The sequence below is a fragment of the Lynx canadensis genome, chromosome C1 (genome assembly GCF_007474595.2).
Source record: "Lynx canadensis isolate LIC74 chromosome C1, mLynCan4.pri.v2, whole genome shotgun sequence".
Taxonomy (NCBI): domain Eukaryota; kingdom Metazoa; phylum Chordata; class Mammalia; order Carnivora; family Felidae; genus Lynx; species Lynx canadensis.
The window spans coordinates 101,302,760-101,311,101 of NC_044310.1; the positions used below are offsets into that span (position 1 = coordinate 101,302,760).

The 8,342-nt window shown below is 37.8% G+C and overlaps 1 non-coding gene across 1 annotated transcript; it reads left to right on the plus strand.

Moving 5' to 3' along the window:
• The first annotated feature begins 6,309 nt into the window (after positions 1-6,309).
• Positions 6,310-6,472, plus strand: LOC115522684. The gene has a single exon (XR_003971567.1). It is a non-coding gene; the product is annotated as a U1 spliceosomal RNA (small nuclear RNA).
• The last annotated feature ends 1,870 nt before the right edge of the window (positions 6,473-8,342 follow it).

The window sequence follows — 8,342 nt, forward strand, 5'->3', positions numbered from 1 at the left end:
AGGGAGTGCCTGGGTGGCTCAGTTACTTAAGCATCTGACTTAGCCTCGGGTGATGATCACACTGTTTGGGAGTTGGAGCCTGGTGTTGGGCTCTGTGCTGACAGCTCAGAGCCTGGAGCCTGCTTCAGATTCTGTCTCCATCTCTCTGCCCCTCTGCTGCTCGCCCTGCCCCTCTCCTGCTCGCACCCTCTCTTCCTCAAAAATAAATAAACATTTTTTTAATTAAAAAAAAAAGGGGCGCCTGGGTGGCGCAGTCGGTTAAGCGTCCGACTTCAGCCAGGTCACGATCTCGCGGTCCATGAGTTCGAGCCCCGCGTCGGGCTCTGGGCTGATGGCTCAGAGCCTGGAGCCTGTTTCCGATTCTGTGTCTCCCTCTCTCTCTGCCCCTCCCCTGTTCATGCTCTGTCTCTCTCTGTCCCAAAAATAAATAAAAAAATGTTGAAAAAAAAAAAAGAAAAATTAATTAAAAAAAAAAAGGGAAGAGAAATTGAATGGATAGTTCTTCAAAGAAGACGTACAAATGGCCAACAAGTACATGAAAAGGCATTCAACATTACTAATCATCGAGCTAAGGCAGATCAAAACTATGATGAGATATCACCTCACACCTGCTAGGATACCTTTTATCAAATAGAGAAGAGATAATAAATGCTGGTAAGGATGTAGAGAAAAAACTCCAGTACACTGTTGTTGAGAATGTAAATTGAAAAACAGTATGGAGTTTCCTCCAAAAATTAGAAAGAGAATTACCATATGTTCCAGTAATCACACTTTTAACTATATCCAAAGGAAATGAAAGTAAGATCTCAGAGAGATATCTACACTATCATGTTCATAGAAGCATTATGTGCAGTAGCCAAGACCTAAGTATCCATCAATGGATGAATGAATAAAGAAGCATGCACAAACAGACATATACAGAGTGAAATATTACTCAGCCATTAAAAAGTAGGAAATCCTGCCATGAGACAATGTGGATGGACTTTCATTTATTTAATTGGAATAAGTCAGAAAGACAAATACTGCATAATCTCACTTATATATGGAGTTCAGTGAACTCATAGAAACAAGGTAGAATGGTGGTTGCCAGGGGCTAAGGAGTAGAAGAATTAGGGAAATATTTATCAAAGAGTAAAAACTTTTAGTTATAGAATGAATAAGTTTTGGAGACCTATGGTATAGCATGAGAACGATAGTTAATAATATTGGATTGTATACTCAAAAGTTGCTATGAGAATAGAGCTTTGATTTTCTCACCATAACAACAAAATAGTCATTGTTTGAGGGAAAGGATGTGTTAACTAATTTTATTGTAATAAACATTTCACAATATATACATATTATGAAATCATCACATTGTACACCTTAAATTTACACAATGTTGTGTTTCAATTGTATCTCAATAAAACTGTAAAAAAATTAAAGACATAAACTGAAAATCTATAATAACTAAACAAAATTGTGTTAGTAATATGGTCAGTTGAATATTTGTTTAAAATATGTGCCGCAGGTGTTCACCAAGCCCTCCTGGTAGGAAGAACATATTTCCCTGTTTGCCCACATGACTTGTTTGGCCAATGAATATGAGCAGAAGTGACATATGGTGTGTCTGATAAGCAGCTTTCTTTCACCTTTCCTTGTTTCACTTTTTTTTCACCTTTGACTTAAATCATTTAAGTGTGTCCGGTATTCATAAATGAATAAAATTCTTATTTCCTGTCCAAGTGTCTATAATGAGATCCTCTTAGAGCATTTCAAGATGTCTCAAATCTAAATCTTCTTTTCCTTAGAACACTCTAGTTTTCCTATTTTACTGGCATCTATTGTCATAACCACTGCAATCATCCCTGAATGAGTATTTCCATGGTGAAAAATATCTATGTATCAAGAAAAACCACTGACTCTGAGGCAAATGCTTAAATATTTGTTTCTTTCCCTGCCATCCCCCCACTGATGTTACCAGGTCAAATCACTATTACTCTGCTTCTCCTTTTACAATAGTTAATTCCCCACCAATTCAGAGTATAGCTTTCTTCTCATCAGTGGGCAGCTGTGTGCCACGCCCTGCCATTAATTTTAATGAGTCGTGGATGTTGGTTTTCCATTTGCTCTTACACATGTTTTTCTAATGTTGACACTGGTTTTCTCATGCTGGTTAGTTTATTTTCCCTATTTGTTAGAAGCAGGTCAAAAACCATTCAAGGGGAAAATAATAGAAGGCTATAATTTCAGTTTGAGTCACACACAAGTAAAAAGAAGGTTAGAAATCAAAGGCACACAGTCCATTCTTCCTCGAAATGTACTTCCCAAATCAAAGCCAGAACTCAAATCACTAGGATTTTGCCCATCTTTAATGAAGGAGAAAAAGTTCCACAATGAAGCCAGAACACAGCCAAAAAGTATCTTATGGTCTTGAGTAGAAAGAAACTTATGGTGGCAAACATCAATTTGTGCCAACCATCTGTTATTACTGTAAAAAGGCAAGTGAAGGCTGCCGCCAGGGCCTTGCAAGCCAGAGACCCAGGCTGCCTGGAGCCCATGAAGAACACTTAGAGGGTCTCTGGAAATGTCTTTATGGCAGTTGCCACACCGCTAACACATGGACTAATTAAGCAGCTTCTGCTGTAATTGACTTTTTGGTCAACATTTTGTCTGGTCAGAGATGGAAAAACTATTTTTAATAATCTTAAAAGTGTACATTCTTGGTCTTGAAATGGAAAGGCAAGTAGAAATCCCTAGAACTAAAGATTCCACATATTTTAAACAAAGCTAATTTCCTGGACTAGCCTTCTGCTACAGGGAAGCTATGAAACTTGTATCTTTCTATAACCCTTAAGAAAATTTCTTTCGTAGCTTTATTTTTTAAACACTAGCCTTTCCATTGCTATAAGCCAGTTGGAAATATCCAGCATGCAAACACTGGTAGTTCTATTCAGACCCTATCCAGCCAAGCATCTAAAACTGAAACTGTCTCACTGACTAAGGAAAGAATTGATAAGATGTATCTATAAACTTATAAAGGCATACGAGGACACCTAGCCATATTTGACTTATAAAGCCCAAAGTTTAGAGGAAGAAGAAAGTTTAGAATCTCCTAGTCCACCTAGTTGGTAAGTTAGCAAGGCAATACTATAGTGGATATCTGTTGTATTTGCCTGCCCAGCATCCTTTTCCTGTTCTTCTGGTGATAGCCTCCACTTTCCCTGGGAATGAACCATGGCATCCCTCACGTTGACCCTGCCCTCACCAAGGGATAAGTACATTAAGCAAACTAAGCCAATCAAGAGCTTTCTTTATGGAATCCAAATTGGAGTCAAGTCCCCTCTAAGGCAGTGTCCCAGAGGGACACTTACCAGTTCCTGACTCAAGTATTCCTGGAGCCACTTGACTTCCCCAACCCGGTTGCTCACTTTTTCCTTTGCTTCTGTGAAATCTCACGTGTCTTTCCAAGAAATTCACCCTGCTTCATCCCCAACATCTTAACCTTTGCTCAAGTTAGCCAGAGTTGCTTTTGGTTTCTGTAACTAAAGAAACTGATACAGAGACACTGTCAAAGGTGGAGGCGAAAAAATCTCTCTTGTTGACCTCTGACCATGCTGTATGCTACACAAGGCTGGTTTTATAAGCAGGCAGAGCAGGTGGCCAGCTGTGAAGTATAAATGATTGTCACATAGCCAAAAATTAACTTTTAACTAAGCTTTTAACAGCTTTAAGTAACCTTACTTGCAGTGCTACCAATATAGAATTAAAGGTGGTTCTCCTAAAATAAGCCTATGACTTATTCGTCAGTATCAAATTGATCGCTTACTCCAATAGCTGACAAAGATAGGCTTTGCTAGACAGAAAGATGAATGGGAAATGAGAAGAGACAGGCAGAATTGAAGGTGGGCAGTCTGGGACAACCAGAAATGTCATACAGACATCTGGTACAAAGGAGAGCATCAACCCGTGTCCCTGTGGCCTTAGGATCTTGCTAAGATGCTTACAGCCCCTCCTGATAGCGTCTTCTGTGTCCGGTCCCACCATCTCTCCTCAAATCCACCTTCTCTACAGAGGTCCTTGATCAATTTTGAATACAAATTTGGTTATCATTCACCTCCTTTATCAATGATTATTGCCCAACTACAGGGTAAAACCCAGTTCTTCAGCATGGATTAAAAGGCTGATCCTCACCTCATGATCCTACTCCTCAACATGTTTCTTGCCATTGCCCTATGTGCACTCACATTCTGGCTATACCTAACCACTTGTATTTTCCTACACCTGTTCCATTCACCCTCCCTTTGTGCCTTGGTAAATGTTTTCCTTCCATCTGGAATGCCCTTCCCTTACGTTTCAATGGACTCACACTATTCCCAGTGTAAACTCAGGCATCACCATCAGGCAAGACTCCCAGGACCCCTTAGTTAGAACTAGGTTTCTTTTTTTTTTTTCTTCTATATTATCTTGGAATATTATTTTAACTAAAACATATACCACAGACTTTAATTGTCCATTTATAGATCTAGATAGACTTAGAGTGTCTTAAGGGCTTAGGCTGTGTCATTTATCTCTAGATCCTCAGCACCCAGAATATAGAGGGCTCTCAAATGTTGTTAGTAAATGAAATTCGGTGTTCAAAACTGAATTTAATTTTCCTTTCTTTTTTAACGCACTTCTTCACCTTTGTTCTTTATAAATAATATCATTATTCATCCCATCAACCATGCTGAGAATTTAGCCATAATAACCTCCTTCCTGTTTCTCTCTACCTTTAAGCATTCTGCCCACCTCATGGGATAAAAAAACTCTAACCAAAGAATAGTTTCTATATCCCATATTCAATTATCTCTTTCCCACAAAGTGTTATGAGACACCATGAGTCTGCATTACCTACACCAATGCCCTTGTCATTTGAGTTTTCTGATTTGTACTTTGGTTTATTAAAAATAGTAGTTAGTTATTATGGTGTCCATTTGCTGAGGGAACCAAATCCTGTGGGTTTAGTGATAAAAGCTTTAAATGGTACCACATATCTCAAAGATAGGAACATCCGCTGCAATAAAATTATCACCTCAGGTTAGGAAGAAGGGACAAGCCTAAATTGGAGTTGGTGGGGATTAACATGGGGGAAGGCAGGAGCAGCTGGTAGACATTCTACCTTGAGCACATAGTATTCAGAGTTTAAGATTAGCATGTCAGAGACCTTCTTTAAAACCACAAGCTCCTTTCACTCTTTTCAACAGCTGAGGCTTCCAGCTGAGAGACAGAATACTTGCCTATCTTAGAATATTTCCCTGCTCAGTGATTGATATGTTCTCCACTGCTGTTGGGATGTGGGGAAAAAGCACTCTTACATATCGCTAGAAGAAATGTGAATTGCTACAGTCTTTTTGGACAGCAATCTGGCAATTTCTTTTAAAATAAGAAATACACATACCCTTTGACCTAGCAATCCAACTCCTAGGAATCTATCCCACAGAAATAAAGGCACGAGTATGTAGAGAAATAACAGGGCCAATATTCAGTGAGCACACACCCGTACAATGTACCAGCCAGCATCTGTTCTGATTGGTCTGTACCTGTGCCATACCGGTTGTTAAATATTTTTAATGCCACCTCTGGATATATAAATAAAATTTTACATAAGTGAGATTTTTTAAATTATGAGCACTTTTTTTCCTTACAAACTGTGTGTATGCATGTGCCTTGCTTCTTTCCACCCCCTCCACATCCCCATCTCTTCAAGTAATCAATGTTTTTTACTCTTTTGTGCTTGTATAATTTATATATAAATGTACACACTTATGCACACAAGATTTGGGGAGGCGCATTGTTTACAAAAAGAAGAGACCATACGTGCATCTCTATTTTCTCTGTACATTTAGAAATCCCTCAGCTAAACTAGAAACTCTAACTCATTCTTCTTAATTTCCTTGTAATATTTATATTCTGGATGTATTACAGTGTACTCAGCCATTCTCAGATTGATAAGCATTTGCTCTGTTTGTCCTTTTCTCTCTATCACAAAGACAGCTGCAATATACATCCTTGTGTTACCATCCGATAGGGGAGATGTTCCTACCACTGAAACAGAACATATGTTCATATATTAATGAACCCTTTGAATTTGCATTTCTTCGAATTGCTTTTTCCCGTTCTTATTGTGTTTTTGTCTTTTTAGTAGCAGTGTAAGAACTTTGTGTATTTAAATATTATTTCTCAGATGCATTGCAGAGAAGTTATTCTCACTCTCTACCTTATACTTGCTATGGTATCTCTTACTATACAAACATTCTTAATTGTTATGCAATCAAAAAATCAGTCTTTATACTTACCTGGCAGGGGAGATACCATGATCACGAAGGTGGTTTTCCCAGGGCGAGGCTTATCCATTGCACTCCGGATGTGCTGACCCCTGCGATTTCCCCAAATGTGGGAAACTCGACTGCATAATTTGTGGTAGTGGGGGACTGCGTTCGCGCTTTCCAAAAAAAAAAAAAAATCAGTCTTTCCTTTTATGGCTTCTAGGTTTTCTATCTTGATTTAAAAGTTCTCATCCCAGGGGCGCCTGGGTGGTTCAGTCAGTTAAGTGTATGATTCTTGATTTTGGCTTGGGTCATAATCTCGCAGTTCGTGAGATCAAGCTCTGCATTGGGCTCTGTGCCTTCAGCTCAGAGCCTGGTTGGGATTCTCTCTCTCCCCTTCTCTCTGCCTTTCTCTCTCTCTCTCTCAAAATAAGTAAACTTCAAAGAAAAATTGCTCATCCCAAACCTAGATATATTTGACATTTTCTGCTAAATGCGTAAGGAGAGAGAGAGAGAGAGAAGTCAGGGAAGGGGGAAAGACAAAAATTGGTTCTGGGCTTTCTCAGTTGTGCTAGTTTTTTTAAAGCTATCTCAATGCAATTATTTTTACAAAATATCTCTTTTTATTAATTATTTTAGAAAAATTGACTTTTATACTTGTTAAATTGTTTCACCCAAGAATATGGCATGTAATTCCGTTTTTTAAAGTTGGGGGTCAGCAAACTACAGCCCATTGGCCAAATCTAGCCATGCCCATCATTTATATCTTGTCTAGAGCTATCATAGTGCTACAGCTGAAGTTGAGCAGTGGCAGAGTTGAATAGTTGCTATGGAGACCATATATGCCACAAAGCCCAAAATATTCACTATTTGGTCCTTTACAGAAAAGTTACGAGATAACTGGTTTAAATCATAATTTATATTTTTGAGTAAAATTCTATGGTTTTACTTATCAGTACTTTTTTTGTTAAATTTATTCATAGGTATTTTCTAATCTTGGTTATAATGGAGATGTTAACATTAGCCTATTTTCCCAACCCTTTTTTTGACTGGTTATTGTTATTAAAGGTAGAATAAGAATAGCACATGTTTTTTATGTGCCAGGTCCTGTCCAAAGCACTTTTTACATACCACAGCTCATTTAATCCTCCCAATAAGGGCCAACCCCCCAATAAGGTGGGAGCAAGCAATAGCCTTCCGTAGACTTGACCACCTCCTTTCTGTGGGCCCTGATTAGACTTCTCTCTGATCCTCCCTTCTTTCCCTTTTAGACTTTACTCCCCTAGCTCCTTCCACAATTATTTCATATCACTCAATGCTTTCCCAATCAAATACACATTTCTTTTTCTTTCTGCACTCTTTTTTCTCTGCCCCCTCTTTCCAAATTTTTAAGCTGAAAGCTTAGCACATTTATTTCCAAACTTTCTTCTTCTCTAATATTTCAAAGCTACCTATTTCCCTATAAAAATTACAATATGTCCCACTAATTTTGACAGTCTTTTAAATTTTCTTTAGTTTTAAATATTTTTCAATTTCCCTTAGAATTTTATTTTTAACCAAGGATTATATTTTAATAGTGGAAGAATGTAATCTGTTTGACATTAATTACCATATATGTGTATCTTTCATACCTACTGGTTTGTTCATGTTCTCTATTTCTTCTTGTACCAATTTTAGCATTTTAACTTTTCCCAGAAATGTCATTCTATCCAGATTGTCAAATTCATTGCATAAGAGTATTAGTATAACATAAAGATTAAGAACAGTTGCACAATCGAGGGAATTGGGCAAGTTACCTAGCTTTCATGTTGTAAAATGGAAATAATAATGGACCTATTTCATAGGATATGTTTCTCTAAGGATTCAAATTATTTAGAACTGTGTTTCAAAAATTCTAAACACTTATTGTTATTGTGCTCATTTTACTCATCATTATTTACTCCTTGGGATGTATTGAGGTTTCCTTGTACATGGTCAAATTTTGTAAATATTCTTATGAATGCACAAAAATGTGTATTCAGTGTTGCTGAGAGTTCTATATGTAACTAATAGCTT